The sequence below is a fragment of the Tamandua tetradactyla genome, chromosome 5 (assembly GCF_023851605.1).
Source record: "Tamandua tetradactyla isolate mTamTet1 chromosome 5, mTamTet1.pri, whole genome shotgun sequence".
Taxonomy (NCBI): Eukaryota; Metazoa; Chordata; class Mammalia; order Pilosa; family Myrmecophagidae; genus Tamandua; species Tamandua tetradactyla.
In genome coordinates this window covers 157,265,336-157,289,541 of record NC_135331.1, presented here as the reverse complement: position 1 = coordinate 157,289,541, position 24,206 = coordinate 157,265,336, and the positions used below count along the sequence as shown (strand labels likewise).

The following is a 24,206-nucleotide window of genomic DNA, read 5'->3' as shown; positions in this document are numbered from 1 at the left end:
TTGTAGTTTGTGGTGTATTGGAGTGGCTGAAGGGAAGTACCTGAAACTGTTGAGCTGTGTCCCAGTAGCCTAGATTCTTGAAGATGATTGTATAGCAATATGGTTTTTACAATGTGACTGCTGTGTGATTGTGAAAAACCTTGTGTCTGATGCTCCTTTTATCCAAGGTATGGACAGATGACTTAAAAAATATAGAAATAAATAAATAAATAATAGGGGGATAAGGGGTAAAATAAATTGGGTAGATTGAAATACTAGTGGTCAGTGAAAAGGAGGAGATGTACGAGTTTTTCTTTTTATTTTATTAATGTTTAAAAGTGATACCTTTTTTTTTTCTTTTTGCATGGGCAGGCACCGGAAATTGAACCCAGGTCTCCAACATGACAGACGAGAACTCTGCCTGCTGTACCACTGTGGCCCACCCTAAAAGTATTAACTTTTAAAAGATACTGGAAAGAGATTAGAGTAAAGGCATGGAAAAAAGGAAAAGAGCTGAAAAAGGAAAAGAAATGAATGTGTTTACAAGCAGAGGTTGTTGCAGTATCAGAGAAAGAAATAGTTCCAGTGGTATCGATGGAGGGAGCAGAGCAGCAGTTGTGCAAGGGAAAATTGGGAGCGATGCGTCTGGGGACCCTTCACCGAGATATGGCAGTAGAAGATGTTTTTCGTCCCAACGTCCCCAAGTACATTCTTCTATAGATACCTTCATGCTCCCTGTAACATGAGCCACAAAGTCTTGGAAATCAGGAATTCAGCTTTGTTTGATACACCTGTCTTTAGAGAGAAGGAAACTGTGGGAAACCCTTACAACCCTCTCCTCCCAGGTACAGCAGAAGTATGAAAAGAACCTGCTGGGGCGGCAGGGCTAGATGGCAACATAGTGAGGTGTGGAAATTAGTTTGTCCTCCAGAGCGACTAGTAAATAGCCAGGAACTATACAGAACAACTGTTTGAGGGACATCAGTAACCAGACACACATTGTACACCAGTCTGGAATGGGTGGAATGGCTGAGACACCACACAGAACTGTAAGTCTCCCAAGCTGCAGAGGTTAACACCTGTCCCCCATGGTCACGACCAGGCTGGTTCTCCTAGGTGAAAGAAAACAGACATTTTTAGTAGTTAGGAGCTTGCACAACCAAGCTCCAATTGCAAAATTAATTAGCAAATTCAGATTGCTGAAAACAGACCCTGAACACAGACAAACTCGGTGTAAACACTGTAGGAACCAAGAGTTTTTGCTCCAGCAGAGAGGGGGCAGAGCTGAAGGTTAAAAAAAAAAAAAAAAGCCTTTTTGAGTGGATAGCACAAATACTGAAAAAGAGCTGGACCCCAAGAAGAGGGGCTACATAGATATTGGAGACACATAGCACACAGACTCAGAAACCAACTCCAGATCTTGATTGGCAAACTTAGGGAGTGAGGGTCCTGGTCCAAAAAGACTTTTTAAAAAATGGTTCTTAACAGCTTATTAGGTAGAACTGAAGCAATCTCAGGCTCCAGCACTGCCCCAAGCAAGGGTAGAATTAAGGGCATATTTGAGAAAGTAAATAGTGAGGTGGAAGGGGCAATTCCCTAAAGGGTATATATTCCCCAAGAAAAAAGGAGGGGGGCAGCTCAAGTGGAATCCCTCCTTCAGGGAATGCAGGCCCCAGGGACTGGAAAACAGAATCAATCAAAGCCCACTTACTACCTCAGCCTCAGTCTCAACCATGCATCTGAGAGGGAGAGGCTGCTGAAATTAAAGGCACTGCATCACTTTATGCTGATAAGAGCTGCAAGCAGAGAAGCACCACATTCTGGGTAGGATAGGAAAAGCAAAGAGTCTACATGTTTCATAGGAAAGTCTGACAACCTGCTGGGTCTCGCCCTCAAGGAAGATTGTTACTGCCTACTCATTCTTCCCTAGATGTGGGCCTGTCTGGTCTGGGAAAATCTGACTTGGATCAATAATATCTGAGGAGACCCTCTTCAAAAAAAAAAAAAAAACAGCTCTATATAGCTGGGGTAAGAAACAAAAAACAAGAACTTAAAAATTCTGATCAGTTAAACAGAACCTATGCTAGAGGTCTAGAATAAGTGCTAGAGGTTGAACTGAGTTCCAAAGAACAGATAGAGAACAAAGCCTTAGGTGAGAAAACCTTAGGTAAGAGAGAGGAAAAAACCTCCAGAGAAAACTAATTAAGGAAATCAAATATCTAGATGCCATCAAAAAAAAATGAGTCATACTAAGGAAATTGAAGATATGGCCCAGTCAAAGGAAAAAAAAAATACATTTCAACTGAGATACAGGAGTTGAAACAACTAATTCAGGATGTCTGAACAGAAATGCAAAATCTCATCAAAAATCAAATCAACAAGTTGAAGGAGGATATAAAGAAGACTGGGTGAACATAAACAACTCAAAAATTTGAAAAAACAAATTTATGCAGAATTTATGGAAATGAAAAGGACAATAGAAGAATGGAAAAAACAATGGGGACCTACAATAGAAGATTTTAAGAGGCAGAAAAAAAGATTTTTTTAGAGAACTGGAAATCTGAAATCTGATACACAAAAGAAAATATAGGGAAAAGAATGGAAAAATATGAGCAGGGTCTCGGGGAATTGAACAGTAACAAGAAGGGCACAAATATACATGTTATGGGTGTCCCAGAAGGAAAAGAGAAGGGAAACAGAACAGAAAGACTAATGGAGGATATAATCACAGAAAATTTCCCATTTCTTATGAAAGACATAAAATTACAGATCCCAGAAGTATAGCATACCCCAAACAGAATAGATCCAAATAGACTTACTCTACAACATTTACTAATCAACTTCTCAAATGTCAAAGACAAAGAGAATTTTGGAAGCAGCAAGAGAAAAGCAATTCATCCAATACAATGGAAACTCAATAAGACTATCTGTGGATTTCTCAGCAGAAATTATGGAGGTAAAAAAGGAATGTTATGACACATTTAAGATTCTGAAAGTGAAAAACTGCCAACCAAGAATTCTATACCCAGCAAAACTGTCCTTCAAAACATGAGGGGGACATACAGACTGTCAGGAAGATGGCTGATTAAAGTAGCTCAAGATTATCCCTGCCCCACGGAAAAGTTAGAGAAGGGACAGGAGGGCGACTGAGGTGGTTATTCAGGAGTGCAGCTGACCTGGGAGGGCTTTCTGCACCACATGGGGAAGCCCTGGTTAGAGAGGGTGAGGAACTGAGAGGCAGAAAGCTGGAGCCTGGTGCGGAGGCACAAACCCCATGGGAGTGCACAAATGGGAGCTGGGGACTAGGAAAAAAGTCAGGTCGCATTCCTTGGGTGTGCTACCCTCACCAGCACAGTCCCGTGACTGGTGATTCACCCCACATTCCATGCACCCGAACCCCATCACCTGCTCTCATTCCCCATGCTCCAGGTACCCCCACTCCACCAGCCCCCCAGTGCACATACCTGCCCCACAACCCCACCCCACGTGCAGCCCAACCCACCTCTCCTGCACCCCTCCTGAGCATTACCTTCCCCTGCCTGTTCCCTGCAGGCTGTTGCCAGCACATAAAGGGGTAGCCTAGGTATGGAACCTCCATGCCTGTGCCCATGGCGCCACACAGCCTCATCCTGCCCCCCCTCCCCGAGCTCTGCACATCATTTTATGGCACTCCTAGGCCCGCGCATACTCATGGGCCCCCAATTCTGTCATTCAACTGTGAGAATTGCACTTTACAGCAGTCTTAGAACCACACGTGCACACAGCCCTCAGCCACACTTCCCAGCTCTGAGAAAGTACAGCCTCCAATCCATGAAAGCATAACACTGACCTGCTCTCACAGCTCTATGCATGTGCAGAAAGGGCCTCCATGCCTTAGACCAGCACACACCAGGGGTGCACCTTCCAGACCAGTACACCCACACAGCTACATCCTCACTGGCTGCTGGGTGCCCACATTCACAAGCATCAGCATAATATCCCCAATCTGTGCCTATATCTGCCCTGAAACAAATCACTGCACTGAGTGCCCCATGGTGTACCCTGCTTCCTGCTATACAATGATTCTGCAAACATAAGACTACTGAGAGAAATCAACTCCCAAAGTAAATCAATCAAGATATTTACATGCCATGAAGACAGCAGAAGATCACTAAGCATATCACAATGCAGACAGATATAGCCTTGCCTAATGACCAAATTAAAACACCAGAAGAGACCCAGATGTTGGAACAACTGATCAAAGATGTTCATACAACTCTATCTAATAAAATAAGTGGGATAGCAAATGACTTAAAGGAGATCAAGAAGACAGTAGAAGAGCATAAAGAGGAGTTTGAAAGAATAAATAGAAAAATGGCAGATATCACAGAGATTAAAGACTTCCGACCAAATAAAAAACATACTAAAGGCACACAACACAAGATTTGAAGAGCCAGAAGAAAGAATAAGGGATATAGAGGACAGGATAACTGACTTTGAAGACTCAAAACAGCAAATGACAAGAAAGATGAAAAAACTTGGATTGGAGCTCAGGTAAATAACAGACAAAACAAAGAATGCAAATATAAGAATCATTGGTATCTCAGAAGGAGAAGAAAGGTGTAAAGGGCTAGGAAGTGTAGTTGAGGATATAATGGGGGAAAACTTCCCAACACTTATAAAGGACATAAATATACAAGTCAAAGAAACCCAACAATCTCCAAACAGAATAAATCCAAATAGGCCTTTCCTGCGGCATATACTAATCAGTCTGTCAAATGTTGAAGAGAAACAGAAAATCCTGAATGAGGTAAGAGAAAAACAACCTACTACATATAAAGGAAACCAAATCAGACTGATTTCAGACTACTCAACTAGCACCCTGGAGGTGAGAAGGCAATGGTATGATGTATTCAAGATTCTGACAGAGAAAGACTTCCAGCCCAGAATTCTGTACCAAATGTTCCTTCAAAACTGAGGGAGAGATTAAAGTTTTCACAGACAAAGAAGTCCTGAAAGCATTTGTCAACAAGAAAATGACCCTACAGGAAACACTAAAAGGGTCTGCCAGCTGAAAAAAAAAAGACAGGAGAGGGAAGTCTGGAAGAGGCCACAAAATTTAATGGTACCACTAAGGGTAATTTAAAGAATACAAAGATAAAGAAGTAAAAGAAAAAATATATATATATATATATATATATATATTTGACAAATAAAATAAAAAAGATAGTGGAATCACGAAATGCATTTACAGTAATAACTTTGAATGTTAACAAACTAAACATAGCAATTAAAAGATACAGATTGACAGAATGGATTAAGAAACATAATCCAGCTATCTGCTGCTTACAAGAGACTTATCTTAGAAACAAGGACACAAATAGATTGAAAGTGATAGGATAGAAGAAGATTTTCCACCCAAGTTGTAAACAAAACAAAGCAGGAGTAACTATACTAATATCAAACGAAATAGACTTTAAATGTAAATACATCATAAGAGACAAAAAAAGGACACTATATACTAATTAAGGGGTCAACTCACCAAGAAGATATAACAATCATAAAATGTTTTTGCTCTCAATCAAAGAGCTCCAAAGTACATGAGACAGACATTGGCAAAACTGAAGGGAGTGATAGGTGTTTCAACAACAATAGTAGGAGACTTCAATACACCACATTCCTCTATAGATAGAACAACCAGATGGAAGATCAACAAGAAAATAGAGAAGTTAAACAACTTGATAAATTAATTAGACCTAACAGATATATATATTGGTCATTGCACCCCAAATCACAAGGTTATACATTCTTATCTAGTGCTCACAGAACATTCTCCAGGATAGAGGATATGCTGGGGCACAAAACAGGTTTTTATAAATTTTTAAATATTGAAATTATTCAAAGCACTTTCTCTGATCACAATGGGATGAAGCTGGATCTAAATAACCACCAAAGAGCAAGAACATTCACAAATATATGGAGATTAAATAACACACTCTTAGACAACTAGTGGGTCAAAGAAGAAATCACTAGAGAAATCAGTAGCTATCTGGAGATGAATGAAAATGAGCATACAACTTATCAGAACTTATGGGATGTGGCAAAGGCGGTGCTGAGAGGGAAATTTATTGCTCTAAATACCTATATTAAAAAACAAGAAAGAGCAAAAGTTGAGGACTTAACAGCACTCCTGGAGGAACTTGAGAAAGAACAGCAAACTAACCCCAAAGCAAATAGGAGAAGAGAAATAACAAAGATTAAAGCGAAGATAAGTGAGTGGAAGAACAAAAGAACAATAGAAAGAATCAATAAAACCAAAAGTTGGTTCTTTGAGAAAATCAATAAAATTGATGGGCCAAAGCAAGACTGACAAAGAAAAAGAGAGAGAGGATGCAAAATAAACAAAATCAGAAATGAAAGGTGGTGCGTTACCACAGACCCTGAAAAAATAAAAGAAATAAGAGGATACTATGAACAACTATACACCAACAAACTAGACAACTTAGATGAAAAGGACAAAATCCTGGAGACACACAAACAAGCTACACTGACTCAAGAAGACATAGAAGATCTCAACAAGCCAATCGCAAGTAAAGAGATTCAATCAGCCATCAAAAATCTTCCTACAAAGAAAAGCCCAGGGCCATATGGCTTCAAAGAGGAATTTCATCAAATATTCCAAAAATCACGAACACCAGCCCTGCTCAAACTTTTCCAAAAAATTTAGGAAAAGAGAACTCTACTTAACTCTATTATTATTAATTATGAAGCTAATATCATTTTAATACCGAAACCAGGTAAAGATGGTATAAGAAAGGAAAACTACAGGTGAATCTCCCCAATAAACATAAATGCAAAACTTCTCAATAAAATATTAGCAAATCTACTTCAATAACACATTAAAAAAATTATACACTATGACCAAGTGGGGTTTATATGAGGAATGCAAGGATGGTTCAACACAAGAAAATCAATTAATGTAATACAGCACATTAGCAAATTGAAAGGGAAAAACCACACGATCATCTCAACTGATGCTGAAAAAGCATTTGACAAAATTCAACATCCTTTTCTGATAAAAACACTCCAAAAGATAGGAATCAAAGGTAACTACCTCAATATGATAAAGGGAATATATGAAAAACTGATAACCAACATCATACTCAATGGAGAGAGACTGAAAACTTTCACCCTATGATGAGTAACAAGACAAGGGTACCTACTCTCACCACTATTATTCAACACTGTGTTAGAAGTTCTAGCTAGAGCAATCAGGCAGGACAAAGTAATAAAAGACATCCAAGTAGGAAAGAAAGAAGTAAAATTTGCAGATGATCTGATACTATACTTGGAAAATCCTGAGAAATCTACAGCAAACTTACTTGACCTAATAAACAAATTCAGCAAGGTGGTGGGATATAAAATTAATGTGCAAAAATCAGTAACATTTCAATACACAAGCAATGACCTAGCTGAGGAGTCAGTTAAGGAAAAAATTCCATCCAAAAGAGGAAATAAAAGAATCTAGTGCTTAGGAATGAACTTAACTAGGAACATAAAGGATTTGTACACTGAAAACTACATAACATTGCTAAATCAAAGGAGATCTAAATAGGTGGAAAGACATTCCCTGCTCATGTATAGGAAGGCTAAATATAGTTAAGATGTCAGTTCTCCCCAAATTGATCTAACACAGTACCAATCAAAATTCCAACAGCCTACTTTGAAGATTTGGAAAAGCTAATTACCAAATTCACTTGGAAGGGAAAGAGTCCCTGAATAGCGAAAACATCCTAAAAAAGAAGAACGAAGTGGGAGGATTAACACTTCCTGACTTTAAAACCTACTATAAAGCCACAGTGGTCAAAACAGCATGGTACTGATACAAAGATAGAAGCATTGGTCAAAGGAATTGAATCAAGAATGCAGAAATAGACCACCAAATCTATGGTCAACTGATTTTTGATACGGCCCCCAAATCCTCTGAACTGGGACAAAATAGTCTTTTCAATAATTGGGTATGGAAGAACTGGATATCAACAGCCAAGAGAATGAAAGAAGACCCCTACCTTACACCCTACACAAAAATTAACTCAAAGTGGATCAAACACCTAAATATAAGAACTAGTCCCATAAAGCTTCTAAAAGAAAATGTAGGGAAGCATCTTCAAGACCTAGTAGTAGAGGTAGCTTCCTAAGCTTTACACCCAAAGCACAAGTAACAAAACAAAAATATATCAATGGGAACTCCTCAAAATAAAATGCTTCTGCACTTCAAAAGACTTTGTCAAAAGAGTAGAGAGGTAGCCAACTCAATGGGAGAAAATACTTGGAAATCACATATCAGACAAAGGTTTGATTTCCTGTATAAACAAAGAAATCATACAACTCAACAACAAAAGAACAAACAACCCAATTATAAAATGGATTTATATAAAGATATGAATAGGCATTTTTCTGAAGACAAATACAGGTGGCTCAAAAGCACATGAAGAGATGCTCATTTCCATTGGCTATAAAGAAAATGCAGATCAAGATTACAGTAAGATACCACCTCACACCTATAAGAATGGCTGCTATTAAAGAAACTATAAATGTTGGAGAGGATGTGGAGAAACTAGGACACTGATGCACTGCTGGGTGGGAATGTATAATGGTGCTGCCACTATGGAAGACTGTTTGGTGTTTCCTTAGGAAACTAAATATCAAGTTGCCCTATGACCCAGCAATAGAACTACATGGTATATACCCAGAAGAGCTGAAAGCAATGACACAAACAGACATTTGCACACTGATGTTCTTAGCAGCATTATTCACAATTGCCAAAAGATGGAAACAAATCAAATGCCCATCAACAGATGAGTGGATCAATAAAATTGTGATATATACACATGAAGGGATATTATGCAGAAGTAAGACAAAATGATGTCCTGAAGCACATGACAAGATGGATGAGCCTTGAGGACATAATGCTGAGTGAAATTAGCCAGACACAAAAGGATAGATACTGTATGATTCCACTTTTTATAATCAGCATAAAGGTATAATCAGTGGCTTATAATACAGGAGATAGGGGACTTAGAGATATATAGAACCTAGAGATGGGTGAAACGTTGGCTAATGAGGTTGAACACCAATGTAAAGGAACAGATAGGAATGAACATGGCTTTCTAGTGGGTCTATAAGAAATATTACCATATTGAAGATGAACGAGATTGAAAGGGGTTGTATACACCTACGTGTCCCACCAATTAATACTAGAAATACGAATTAGTGCCCATGAGAATTACTTCAAAAATATGATTCTTGTATAAAGAGTGTTTAAGTCCAGGATACAGGGGGAAAACTGCTATTACATGCTATGAGTTATGTTCAAAAGGAAACCATCAGCACTACCACAGCAACAGCAGAGGTAAATAATGGGGGAGGGACAAAAGTTAAGAGGAGATTTAGATTTCCTTTTTGGTGAGGGTCTGTTTATTGACTTTCTTTCTCTTGGGAACAATGAAATTATCTAAAATTGAGAATGTTGATGGACTATGGACTCTGGGCCCTCTACATGATGCCTGATGAATGCGGGTGGCTAAAGGATGCACTGACTGAGAAGTATATTGGCGAACGATGGTGTATACTTATGAATGAAGGTTGCGCTGCTACAAAAAGGAACAAAGTCTTGAGGCATGCAACGATATGAATGTACATATGGAACATTCGGTGAGACAAAATAAGCCAGAAACTAAAGAACAAGAATGGTATGGTCACCTTTAGAAAATGCTTATAGAAAACAGGGGCCTAGATTGTAAGCTTTTAGAGCGCACAAATTAAGTCCAGAGTGGGGATTATTATTTCTGGATTTTGAGAGGCTGTTTTATATATATAGCCTGATATTTAGAGATAAGGCAAAGCTGAACAGGTTGGAGTTAAAGTAATTAAGAACATAGAGGGAAGGAAGACAGTGTCTATATTTTTAAATCACACATACTCTTTGAGACCAATGGAAGAAAGGTTTATTTGGTCTGGAACTGAAATTTTCTGTAGTGCAAAATCTAGTTCAATCTATCTGTATAGCTCATTTGAACAACTGAAACACAGGGAGCACAGAATAAGAAAGAGGTCCCTTAATCCTGTATAGATTATTGTAATGCCTGGATACATCCTAGAGTATATTAAGCAGATAATCAAAAAATAATGGCAAAGTCCCCTGAGGGAGAGGAGAAAGAATATGGAAATATCAAACTGTACCATCAGGGAATCCCCTGATACTGTGTCAAACTTCAGGGACACCCAAATCAATAGACCATGCCCTCGATCATGAGGCTTACTCTTATGAAGCTTATGTAGGTAGCAGAGGACCTTAGACTACCCATAGGTATGCCTAAGAGTTACTTCTGGAGGGCCTCTCTTGTTGCTCAGATGTGGCCTCACTATCTCTAAGCCAAACTCTGCAAGTGAAATCATTGCCTTCCCTCCTACGTGGGACATGACACCCAGGAGTGAAAGTCTCCCTGGCAATGTGGGAGATGACTCCCAGAGATGAATGCAGACCTGGCACCATAGAATCAACAATTACATACTGACCAAAAGGGGGAAAATAAGTGTAATTAATAAAGTATCAGTGGCAGAAAGAGTTCAAATACAGTCGAGAGGCTATTCTGGAGGTTGCTCGTATGCAAGCTTCAGGTAGATATTACTGCCTATCATAACCTGCCAACCCCCAACCAGGACAAGTCCAGTCAATCCTAAACACCTAGGGCAATATATAAGGTTCCACAAGGGTTCCAGGCACTAGAGTAACTTTCCAGAAACCTACAATCTCCAGATGGGTCCCTGGTCCAGATAAGTCCTGAAACCTAGCCCAGCCTCTCCAGAACATAAGGTAATTCCATCTCCCTACCCCATATTAGTGACAGACCCATCCAATATCAAAAATTTAGAATTGTCATAGCCCAAACAACCCTAAAGAGAGGCATGGAAAGATCAAAGGTGGTGGTGGAATTATACATAGAAGATAGGACTTAACAAATGAATATGAATGCTGAATCATTAAATTGATATCTCTTTTAGTCTCCAGTATTTTAGAGCAGCTAGAAATAAAAACCCAAAATTGGAATTGTGGTCCTGTGCTTTGAAATTTATAGCTGTTTTGTATATATGTTATTTTTCACCAAAAAAAAAGAAGGAAAAAAAGTTTATTGTAATGATAAAAAAATATATTTAAGCCCTCTAACCTCCTACATTCTGGAGCAGCTGGAAGGAAAAATATGAGAGGATCACATGGTAGCCCATGACAAACTCTTGGTTCTGTCCTGTAGCTACTTGTTGAAGAGTGCTTTGAAAACTATTGCTTTTTTGTTTCTTTGCTTCGTATATATGATATACTATACAATAAAAAAAAGTTAAACATCCAAAAAAAATGATGGGGGGGTATTAAAGTATCTTCAGACAAACAGCCACTGAGAGAATTTGTGACTAAGAGACTGGCTCTACAAAAAACACTAAAGGGAGCAGTATAGGCAAATAGGAAAGGACAGGAAAGAGCAGTCTGGAGGATTGTGTTCAAATGAAGACTATCAGTAAAGGTAAAAAGATTTTAAAAATTATATATGACATATAACATCCAAAAGACAAAATGGTAGAAGAAAGCATTGCCTTTACAGTAATAACATTAAATGTTAATGGATTAAACTCCCCAATCAAAGGACACAGACTGGAAGAATGGATTAAAAACAGGACCAATCTAAATGCTGTCGACAGGAGACTCACTTTAGAGCCAAGGACAAAAATAGGCTGAAAGTGAAAAGTTGGGAAAAGATATTTCACTCAAACAACCCCAAAAAAAGAGCAGGAGTAACTACATTAATATCCAACTTATTAGACTTCAAGTGTAAGGCAATTAAAACAGACAAAGAAGGAAACTGTGTATTAATAAAAGGAACTATTCAACAGGAAATCATAATAATCATAAATATTTATGCACCAAGCCAGAGTGCTCTGAAATACATGAGGCAAACACTGATAACATAGAAGGGAGAAGTAGATACCTCTACCATAATAATTAGAGACTTCAATTCCCTGCTGTCATCAATGGATAGAACATCTAGGCAGAGGATCAATAAGGAAACAGATTTTGAATAATACAATAAATGAACTAGACTTAACAGAATATACACAACATTACACCCCACAACAGCAGTATTCTAGTTTGCTAGCTGCCAGAATTCAATATACCAGAAATGGAATGACTTTTAAAAAGGGAATGTAATAAGTTGCTAGTTTACGGTTCTAAGGCTGAGAAAATGTCCCTATTAAAGCAAGTCTATAAAAATTTCCAATCTAAGGCATCCAGGGAAAGGTAACTTGGTTCAAGAAGACCGATGAAGTTCATGGTTTCTTTCTTAAGTGGAAAGGCACATGGTGAGCACAGTCAGAGTTTCTCTCTCATCTGGAAGGGCACATGGTGAGCATGGCATCATCTGCTAACTTTCTCTCCTGGCTTCCGGTTTCATGAAGCTCCCTGGGAGGCATTTTCCTTCTTCATCTCCAAAGATCACTGGCTCATGGACTCTCTGCTTCATGGTGCTGCAGCATTCTCTGCTCTCTCCAAATCTCTTGTCTCCAAAATGTTTCCTCTTTTACAGGACTTCAGAAACTAATCAAGACCTACACAAATGGGTGGAGACATGTCATCACCTAATCCAGTTTAACAACTGATCTCAATTACATCACATCTCCAGGGAGATGATCTAATTACAGTTCCAAACATACAATGCTGAATAGGGGTTAGAAGAAATGGCTGCCTTTACAAAATGGGATTAAAACATGGCTTTTCTAGGGGACACACATCCTTTCAAACCAGCACAAGCCGGATACACATTTTCCTTAAGTGCTCATGGATCACTCTGAAGGATAGACCCTATGCTGGGTCACAAAGCAAGTCTTAATAAATTTAAAAAGATTGAAATTGTACAAAATGCTTTTTTGGATCATAATGGAATGAAGTTGGAAATCAAAAACAGGCTGAAGGCCAGAAAACTCACAAATATATGGAGGCTAAACCACACTCTTAAGTAACCAGTGGGTCAAGGAAGAAATTACAAAATAAATCAGTAAAAAATCTCAAGGAAAATAAAATGAAAACACAACATACAAAAACTTATAGGATGTAGTAAAGGCAGTGCTGAAAGAGAAATTTCTTGCCTTAAATGTCTATATTAAAAAGGAAGAAAGCAAAAATCAAGAAATTGCTACTACACAATGAAAAACTAACCCCCCCAAAAAAATTAACAAAAGAAAAGAAATAATGGAGGTTAGAACAGAAATAAATGCAATTGAGAATATGAAACAACAGAGAAAATCAATAAAACCAGAAGTTGGTTCTTTGAGAAAATCAATGAAATCAATGAGCCCTTAGCTAGGCTGACATAAAAAAGAGAAAGAGAGAGGCAGAGAGAGAGGATGAAAATAAATAAAATCAGAAATAGAAGAGGAGACATAACCTCTGACCTGCAGAAATAAAGGAGGTATGACTGAACACCTATATGTTAATGAACTAGACAACATAGATGAAATGGACAGCTTCCGAGAAAGGCATGAATAACCAACATTGACTCAAGAAGAAACAGACGAACTCAACAAACCAATCATAAGCAAAGAGGTTGAGTCAGTCATAAAGAAGCTCCCAAGAAATAAAAAAAATCCCAGGACCAGATGGCTTCACATGTGAATTCCACCAAGCATTCGGGAAGAATTAGTATCAATCATGCTCAAACTCTTCAAAAAAATTGGAAGGGAGGGAAAGCTACCTAACTCATTCCATGATGCCAATATCTCACCCTAATACCAAAGCCAGGCAAAGATACTACAGGAAAATAAAATTACAGACCAATGTCTTTAATGTATATAGATGCAAAAATCCTCATCAAAATACTTACAAATCAAATCCAGCAGCACATGAAGAGAATTATACATCATGACCAAATGGGATTTATTCCAGGTATGCAAGGCTGGATCAACATTTACTGTAATACACCATATTAATGTAATGTATTAATTAATGCAATATACCATATCAATAAGTCAAAATGAAAAAGTGACATGATCAACATGATTAATGCAGAAAAGGCATTTGACAAAATTCAACATTCTTTCTTGATGAAAACACTTCAAAGGATAGGAAAAGAAAAGTACTTCTTCAACACGATAAAGGAAATATATGAAAAAGCCACAGCTAGCATTGTGCTCAATGGGAAATGTGGTAGTTAGATTCAGTTGTCAACTTGGCCAGGTGAAGGTACCTAGTTCTGTTGCTGTGGACATGAGCCAACGGTGAACAGATGAACTCATCTGTTGCTCATTACACCTGCAGTCAGCTAAGAGGCATGCCTGCTGTAATAAATGATGTTTGATTTAATTGGCTGGTGCTTAAATGAGAGAGCTCAAGGGAGCACAGCTCAAGCAGCTCAGCATACCACATCTCAGCACTCATAGCTCAGCCCAGGCCTTCGGAGATGCAGAAAGAAATCATCCCAGGGAGAGTTTTTAGAACCTAGAGGTCTGGAGAGAAGGCCAGCAGAGATCATCCTGTGCCTTCCCACTTAAGAAAGAACCCCAGTTGAAAGATGGCTGCCTTTCCCCTGAAGGACTAATGAAATAAATCTCCTTTTATTAAAAGCCAATCCATCTCTGGTGTGTTGCATTCCGACAGCTAGCAAACTAGAATAGGGAAAGACTGAAAGTTTTTGCCCTAAGATCAGGTACAAGACAAGGATGCCCAGTGTCACCATTGTTACTCAACATTGTGCTGGAAGTTCTATCCAGAGCAATTAGACAAGAAAAGAAATAAAAGGCATCCAAATTGGAAATTGGAAATTGGAAAGAAAGAAGTAAAACTCTCACTGTTTGCAGATAATATGATACTATATATAAAAAAATCCCAAAAAGTCTACAGCAAAGTTACTAGAGCCAATAAATGAGTACAGTAAAGTGGCAGGGTACAGCTCAACACTCAAAAATTAGTAGTGTTTCTATAACTAGTAATGAGCAATCTGAGGAGGAAATCAAGAAAAAAATTCCATTTACAATAGCAACCAAAGAATCAAATATTTAAGAATTAATTTAACTAATGATACAAAAGACCTATACACAGAAAACTACAAGAAATTGCTAAAAGACCTAAATAATTGGAAGGACATACTATGTTCATGGATTGGAAGACTAAATATAGCTAAGATGTAAATTCTACCCAAATTGATTTATAGATTCAATGCAGTACTGATTAAAATCGCAACAACTTACTTTGCAGAAATAGAAAAAACAATAAAACAAAAATTTGTTTGGAAGAGCATAATGCCCCAAATACTAAAAATATATTGAGAAAGAAAAATGAAGTAGGCAATCTCACATTACTTGATTTTAAAGCATATTATAGACCTGGGTTCAATTCCCAGAGTCTGACCATGCAAAAATAAATAAATAAAGCATATTACAGTGCTATAGTAGTCAAAAAGCATGGTATTGGCATAAAGACAGATATATTGACCGATGAAATCAAACTGAGTGTTCAGAAACAGATCCTCTCATCAATGGACAATTGATCTTTGACAAAGAGGTCAAGCCAACCCAACTGGGACAGAACAGCCTCTTCACTAAATTGTGTTGGAGAACTGGATATCCATATGCAAAAGAATGAAGGAGGATTCATATCTCACACCCTATGCAAAAGTTAACTCAAAATGGATCAAAGACCTAAACATTTGAGTTAAGACCATAAAGCTTTTAGAAGAAAATATAGGGAAATATCTTATAAATTTTATGTGAGGCAGTGGTTTCCTGGACCTTACACCCAAAGCACAAACAATGGAAAAAGAAATATATAGATGTGATCTCCTCAAATTGAACATTTTTGTGCATCAAAGAACTTTGTTAGGAAAGTAAAAAGGCAGCCTATGCAATGGGAGACAATATTCAGAAACTATTTATCAGATAAGGGTTAGTAACCAGAATATATGAAGAGATTCTACAACTCAGCAACAAAAAGACAAACAACCCAATTAAAAAATGGGCAAAACACATGATTAGACACGTTTCAGAAGAGAAAATATAAATGACGAAAAGGCACATGATAAGATGCTGAACTTCACTGGCTATTAGGGAAATGCAAATCAAAACTACAATGAAATATCATCTGACACCCACTAGAAAGGCCAGTATCAAGAAAAGAAAAGAAAGAAAAATCGAATGCTGGAGAGGGTATGGAGAAAGAGGCCCACTTATCCACTGTTAATGGGAATGTAAAATGCTGCAACCACTCTGGAAAGCAGTTTGATGGTTCCTTAGGAAGTTAAGTATAGAATTGCCATATGATCCAGCAATCCCATTACGGGGTATATATTCAGAGAAATTGAAGACGAGGACACAAACAGACATTTGCATATCGATGTTTATTGCAATATCATTCCTGATTGCCAAGAGATAGAAACAGCCCAAATGTCCATCAATGGACTAGTGGTTAAATAAGCTGTGGTACATACATGTGATGTAATACTTACAAGGTGTAAGATGGAATAAAGTCATGAAGCATGTAACAATGTGGATGAACTTTGAGGATATTATGTGAGTGAAATTAGCCAGAAACAAAAGGACAAATACTGTATGGGCTCATTAATATAAACTAACATTAATGAGTGAACTTTGAGAGTTAGAGTTGAGAACACAGGATATCAGGAGATAGAAAGAGGGTAGAAATTGGGCATGTATACAATGTTCAATAAGGTTGACTTTACAGATAAAAGAAACGGACAGCACAATACTATCTCGTGGCAGTGCAATATTGTAAGTACACCAAACAAAGATGTGTGTGAGCATGGTTGAAAGAAGGTTAGGGGTGTGTATGACACCAGAAGGAAAAGAAGAAGAGAAAGACTTGACTGTATAACTTCACAAAATCTAGAATGGTCAATGATGGTAATTAAATGTACAGATGTAAAAACATTTTTGCATGAGGGAGAATAAATGTCAACATCACAAGGTGTTGAAAATGGGTTGGTACACAGGGTAAAAAATACAATTAATGCAAGCTGGGGTCTACAGTCAACAGTAACATTATAACATGTTTCCACTGAATGTGAACAAGGTATTATGTCAAAACTAAATGTCAACAAGGTGGGGGGATACGGGGAAGGGGTATGGATTCTTAGAAGAAGAAAAAGGAAATGTCTTCATATAGATTATGGTAGCAAAGGCATTACTATTTAATTAGGTTGGGTTGAATGATGTGTGAATAAACATGTGTGAAGAAACAGTTAAAAAATGAACAAAGAAACAGGTACCAGAGGAAATGTGGAGAAAGAGATGTACTTATTCAACTTTAGTAGGGAAGCCGAGAGGTGCAGTTCCTGAGGAGGGCAGTGTGGTGGTTCCACAGGAGGTTAGAGGTGGGGTTGCCATATGATCCTACAACCCTGTTGCTAGGTATATACCTGGAGGAACTGAGAATGGACATTTGCACACTGGGGTTTATGGTGGCAGTGTTCACCATTCACAATGGATGGAGGTGGCCTAAGGGTACATCAACTGGAAGGGGTAACTGTTTACATACAACAGACTACTGAGCAGCTGCAAGAAGGAATGAAGTTGTGAGGCATGCAACTAGGTGAATCAACCTTAAGGAGAGTATGTTGAATGAAATATCAGAAACAAAAAGACAAATATTATCATGCCTCACTCATATGGACTAACTATAATATACAAACTCAGAGAATTAAATTTGAAAGCATGGACTATTAGGTTGGGGCCTATTGTAAAGGATCCTAAATTGTAAACTCTTACAACAGTCACATATATTCAGGAGTTGTAACTGTTATTTCTAAATTTTGAGATACTGAGTTATTTGTATATAACCTGGTTGTTCCCTGAAACTTCAGGTATTTATGTGACACATGAAACTCAGAGTTGGATCACTGAAGCTGTGAAAATCAGCATTCCCATTCAGAAACTGTTTAAAAAAAGAAAGAAAGCTGAAAAAGTAATCAGATTTCTACTAGAGATATGAAAGAAGCTGATATGGATAGAACTAAGGTAAATCAGAATACTGCATAAAAGATGATACAGCCCATATTTTCAAACTTCAACTTCTGTGTGAACCCAAAGGGAGAAGTGTTTATTTGGTGCAAAATTTATATCTTTGGTAGCACATTGTCTAAACTGTATGATCAGTTTGATTGAATACCATAATTACATGGAATCTTGAATAGGGAGGGAGATCTTGTTGGTTTGTACAGGTTAGTGGGATGCCCCAATATATCCCAGAGTAATTTGGGCAAAGAATAAAAAAAGTTATGCAAATCCCCTTAGGGGATTGGGGAGAAAGGAGGAAATATTAAATTTCCCCATCTTGGGAATTCCTGATATTCTCGCAAGCAGTGGGGACAACCAATTCAATAGCCAGAGCCTCGATCTTGGAGATCACCCCTATGAAACTTATTCCTGCAAAAGAGAAGCTAATCCTACTTGTAATTTTGCCTAATAGTCAACCACCAGAGAACCTCTTTTGTTGCTCTGTGGCCTCTCTCTGTCAGTCAGTTCAGAAGGAGAACTCACTGCCCTCTTCCCTATGTGGGATTTGACTCCCAGGGGTGTAAATCTCTCTGGCAATGTAGGACCTGACTCCCAGGGATGAGCCAGGACCCGGCATGATGGACTTGAGAAAGCCTTCTTAACCAAAAAGAGGGAAGAGAGAAAAGAGACAAAACAAAGTTTTAGTGACTGAGAGATTTCAAACAGAGTTGAGAGGTTATCCTGGAGGTTATTCTTGTGCATTATACAGATATGCCTTTTTAGTCTATGATTGGAGTGGCTAGAGGGAAGTACCTGAAACTGCTGAACTGTATTACAGTGACCTTGATTCTTAAAGATAACTGTAGAACAATACGGCTTTTACAATATGACCATGTGATTTGAAAGCCTTGTGTCTGATGCTCTTTTTATCCAGGGTATGGTCAGATAAATTTTTTAAAAAAGGATAAATAATAGGGGGATAAAGAGTAATAAATTGAGTAGATTGAAATACTGGTGGTCAATGACAGGGAGGGGTAAGGTGTATGGAATGTATGAGTTTTTTCTTATTTCTTTTTCTAGAGTGATGCAAATGTTCTAAAAATGATCATGGTGATCAACATACAACTATGTGATGATATTGTGAGCCATTGATTGTATACTATGGTTGGACTGATGTGCGTGAAGATTTCTCAATAAAAATATTAAATAAATAAATAAATAAATAAAAATTTAAAGAAGAAAGAACCTGTACTTTGGAATCAGGCAAGTTTAGCTTCCAGTCAGATTCTGCAACTTGCTCTCTTTATGGTTTGAGGCAAATGACTTAACTTTCCTGAACCTCGTGTTCTTAAAATTGGAGAGATAAACCACTAATGGCAATTTAGAGGTATGGTAGAAAAAGAACCTGTCTCATGATATGGACTCACTAAACACTGTTTTCCCTCCTTAAAAACTCCTGAAAGTCAAGAAAAAAAAAGGACCATTAACTGTGACACCTCTTTCAATATCTAATGATAAGAAGAATATCAACATCTTGGAAGAGACAAACCTTTCTTCAGTACTAAAGCAATGCAAGAAATAATTACATTAAAAATTTAGGAAATTCTATCAGACACAGGACTTGACATGTAGTTCTCCCATTTGCCATATTCTAAAGGAAGATTTTCAGTGACTGTCTTTTGTAGCCTTCTTTAGGTTAAAAGTGCTAACACCATAGGAGAGGCATAATGCCATGAGCTAAAATACAGCCCAACTCCTTAATTCCTTGCAGTAATATTCTATGTGCCTCTTGTGGCAAATTATACGGTTATTCTATGGGACCCACATAATGATCAACCATTGTTCTTGTTCTAGTTTGCTAGCTGCTGGAATGCAATATAACAGAAATGGAATGGCTTTTAAAAGGGGGAATTTAAAAAGTTGCTGGTTTATAGTTCTAAGACCAAGAAAATGTCCCAATTAAAACAAGTCTATAGAAATGTCCAATCAAAGGCATCCAGGGAAAGATACCTTGATTCAAGAAGGCCGATGAAGTTCAGGGTCTGTCTCTCTCTCAAGTGAGAAGGTACATGGCGATCACAGTCAGGGCTTCTCTCTCATCTGGAAGGGCACATGGCAAATACGGTGTCATCTGCTAGCTTTCTCTCCTGGCTTCCTGTTTCATGAAGCTTCCTGGGAGGCATTTTCCTTTTTCATCTCCAAAGTTTGCTGGCTTATGGGCTCTCTGCTTCTCGTGGCTATGTCGCTCTGCTCTGCTCTCTCTGAATCTCCCTTTTATAGGATTCCAGTAAAGTATTCAAGACCACCTAAACATGTCCCCACCTAATCCAGTTTAACAATCACTCTCGATTACATCACATCTCCAGGGAGATGATCTAATTACAGTTCCAAACATACAATGCTGAATAAGGATTTGAAGAAATGGCTGCCTTTACAAAATGGAATTAGGATTAAAACATGGCTTTTCTAGGGTACATACGCCCTTTCAAACTGGCACAGTTCTGAACCTTGACTACACACTTCCCACTCCAGATCAAGTAAGTAAATCAGAATCTCTGAGAGCAGGGCTTGGGCAGTCAATAATTCTAATGTGCCAATACACTTAAAAGTGTCTATTCTGGGCGGGCCGCGGTGGCTCAGCGGGCAAGAGTGCTTGCCTGCCATGCCGGAGGACCCCGGTTCGATTCCCGGCCCCAGCCCATGTAAAAAACAAACAAACAAAATATAATAAAACAAGAAAATGTTTAAAGATGTTTCCCTTTCTTCCTCCCTTCCTTCCTTCCATCCTTCCTTCCTTCTCTGTCTTTCCTTCCCTTCCTCCCTCTCTCTTAAAAAAAAAAAAAAAAAAAAAAAAAAGTGTCTATTCTACAAGATCCCTGGAAGACAAAAAAGACTGTGCTACTACCTAATATTGGGGGCTGCCAAAGAACAGGCCCTAAAAGTGGAACAAAGAAGAACTTGAGAAAAAGAGATTTACTGAGAAAGTAACTAGTCTGCATAAACACCATCCTAATTTAATAGCACTCTTGGTTTCCCTGTAATGCTAATGGAAAAAGGTGAAATAATTTAGCTAATGAAAAAAGTGGAAGCAACCTAAATATCTTTCAATAGAGGGATGGATAAAGAGATTAAGGTATTTTCTTACAGTGTACAGCATATAACTGTTAAAAATGAATGAATTTGATCTGCGTGTATTAATATGGATGGGATCTTGAAAACATGAGTTGAGGGAAAACAACAAACTGTTGAATAACACATGCAGTACAGTACCACTTAAGTAATATTTTTAACACAAAAAATATTATTTATTTTTATAGATACAGATTGTGGTAAAAGTATAAAAATGTAGACTAGACAGGTAAAATACATATAATGTTTACCTCTGGAACAGAAGAGCAAAAAGATATAACAACTAATTGTAATGTATAAACAAAATTGGATCCATGTTCTAGAAAAAATAATAGTAATGAAAAATATTCTTGGAATAACTGGGGAAATTTGAATATGGGCTGGATGCTACATGATCAGATAATTATTCTTTTTTTTTTTCAGAGATGATGATGTTATTGTGATTGATGTAGGAACTAAACCTTATTCTTAGGAAATGCATACTGAAGCTAATGAAGTTGACAACTTACGTTCACATGATATAGCAAAATATATGTGTTATGTGTAAATACACACATATACCAACCCAGCAAATGATATCACCTTAGGGCTTGGTAAAATAAAAAATTAGAGGACACCCTACATGCCAGCCTGAGATAACTACAGCAATGGCTGTGTCTAGGATAATTGCAGATGAACACTGTTGATATTTCCAGATCCAATATCCCCAGTAGGAGAGACGAAGCCAGAATCCCTGGGCTTGTTTCCCTAGTCTCGCCTATGCATGGATGCTTTCTACTACCTGCAGGACCAATCTGTCCTCTCAGCACACATTGTTTTCTGCCATTATAGCTCTGAATTAACAGTACAGAGCAATTGTCTGCTTGTTTGTGTTCATCCCCCACCAGATCAAGAGCTTCACGAGGATAGAGACCATGTCTGTCTTTTGCTGTTGTCCTTCCATCTAATAAAATGCTGGCACATAGAAAGTTCTTAATAAATATTTGTTTAGTTAATCCATTATGGCCACCTTCCAAGAAAAAGATGCTCTATCTCTCCTCCTTATCTACTCAGCCATGCCACGAAGCACAATAGACTCCATAAACATATCTCTTAAGATTCATTTATGATCAACAAATATTTGTTAAAGTGCTCTGATTAATGCAATCACAGCTGAAGCTGCCTTAATCCCTGTTCTTGTCTAACAGTTACTTTAAATATGTTTATTCACACCCAGAGAAAATACTTACATGCTGTGCTTTGATTAACCTAAAGATTCTTTACTTCCCTTCTCATCAAAAAGCATTTCTCTTTGAAGCTCTAAGACAGTACCCGTCAGACGTACTCACTGTTTATTTACAAATATAAGCAAATTAAATCCAGGAACTCTTTTCCCATGTCAGTTATAGACTCAGTAGCCAGAAATTTCCTCCATGTAATGACTTCATATTTGGTGCTTTCTTCATTTTTAAGTTTGCAGAGACAAATATACTTGCTGTATATGCCTCCAACTTAAGTATATATATTTCATCCAAAGGGTTACCTGGAGCACTCACGCTTGGGCAGCCACAGGAATCCTTCCTTTTTGGTGACTAAGAGGATGCTCAGGAAGACCAGCCTGGCTGAAGGAAGGTTGACCAGAGAAAAGATGGTGAGAGGAAACCTGAGAGAAGAGAAGGAGAAATAGGTCAATCATGAAATTCTACTAAAGAATTAGCACGTGAGGAAATTTGAGTGCCTGTACTTCAGCCAGTAAATATGACGCTCACTTAAATATGGAAAGAGAAGGAATAGAGAAGAAACAAGAGAAGGAGGTGAAGAGCAAAGAAACAGAATTCCATCGTCAACAAAATGAAATGATAAGAAATATTTTGAGAGTGTGTCAATAGGTTGATAAGCCAGACTTTGCTTCCTTACTCAGACAGTGCAACCACTCTTTTATGCAATCAATGTTTGAGCAGAATTTTTATTAACTGACCTATATTTGAATGTATGAGGGGAGCTTACTATTTTAAGGAGTCCTTCTGGAAAAGTACAATTTTTTAATGAACAATCACTAGTAGTTTATCTTTTGGACTAATGCAAATTGTTTTCAATTCATTTTGTTGGAAATATGGAACACCTATAATCTTCTCTGAATCTTTCATCAAAATATCAAAATTTAGGGTGGGCCACAGTGGCTCAGCAGGCAGAGTTCTTGCCTGCCATGCCGGAGACCCGGGTTCAATTCCTGGTGCTTGCCCATGCCAAAAAAAAAAAAATCAAAATTTACTTTCCAGGAATCCTGAAATTTTATTTTGGTTATCTTGCATAGGAAAACTGACACTATTTAATCCATTTCCTAAATCACAAAATTACAAACAAATCTCCTTAAAAATTAGAAAGATGTAATGCTTTTCACTTAAAAATATAAATACTTCCCAATTAACATAAACAGTTGGATACAGCCTATGATTTCCAATAAATATTCGTGGCAATACCTTTCTGATATATTTGCTACCACCCTCCATTGACAATACTTTAAATCCTTTATTTCAAATGTTTTCAATTAATATTACATTCTAATTTCCCTGGGACATAACTTTTGAAATGGGACTTTATTACATCACCTGGATTAAAACAATAAAACATTGTTTTAACACAGCAGACTTTGAACATGAACTACACCAGCAGTAATCCTTTGCTTCCTCCCCCCACCCCACCCCACCCCGCAAAAAAACCCTCATCGATATCAGCCTTAGGAAGTTTCCTCTGTAGCAACCTGTGGCCTGCCCACAAACATTAATTAGCTTGAGAGATCATGATATAGAGCCTCTTCAAAGTGGGCAGGAGTGGTAGCTCTCGGTGGAGAAATAGAGCAAGCTTTTGTACCAGGTAATTTAAGGAGCAGCAACAGGCTAATATGTAGACAAGAGAGGGTGTAGCATGTGGTGTGGTTCTCAGCAGAGCAGCAGGCCTCTAATGAGACCCAGTATTGGAGAGCAGCTGGTAAACCCTGGGCTCCAAATAGGAGTCTCCGAGGGCCTTTATTTGCTAACAAAAGACTGCAAATTGCTCAAAGGCCTGAGTAGGCAATGAGAACATGT

General features: G+C 37.9%; 1 long non-coding RNA gene across 1 annotated transcript in view; it reads right to left on the bottom strand.

Annotated features, from left to right (window-relative positions):
* The window catches only part of LOC143682836 (uncharacterized), a 68,171-nt gene extending 45,394 nt beyond the window's left edge, over positions 1-22,777 (bottom strand). The window contains exon 1 of the long non-coding RNA XR_013175312.1: positions 22,664-22,777. This is a non-coding gene — a long non-coding RNA (uncharacterized LOC143682836). The remainder of the gene's footprint in view (positions 1-22,663) is intronic.
* Between the last annotated feature and the right edge of the window lie 1,429 nt (positions 22,778-24,206).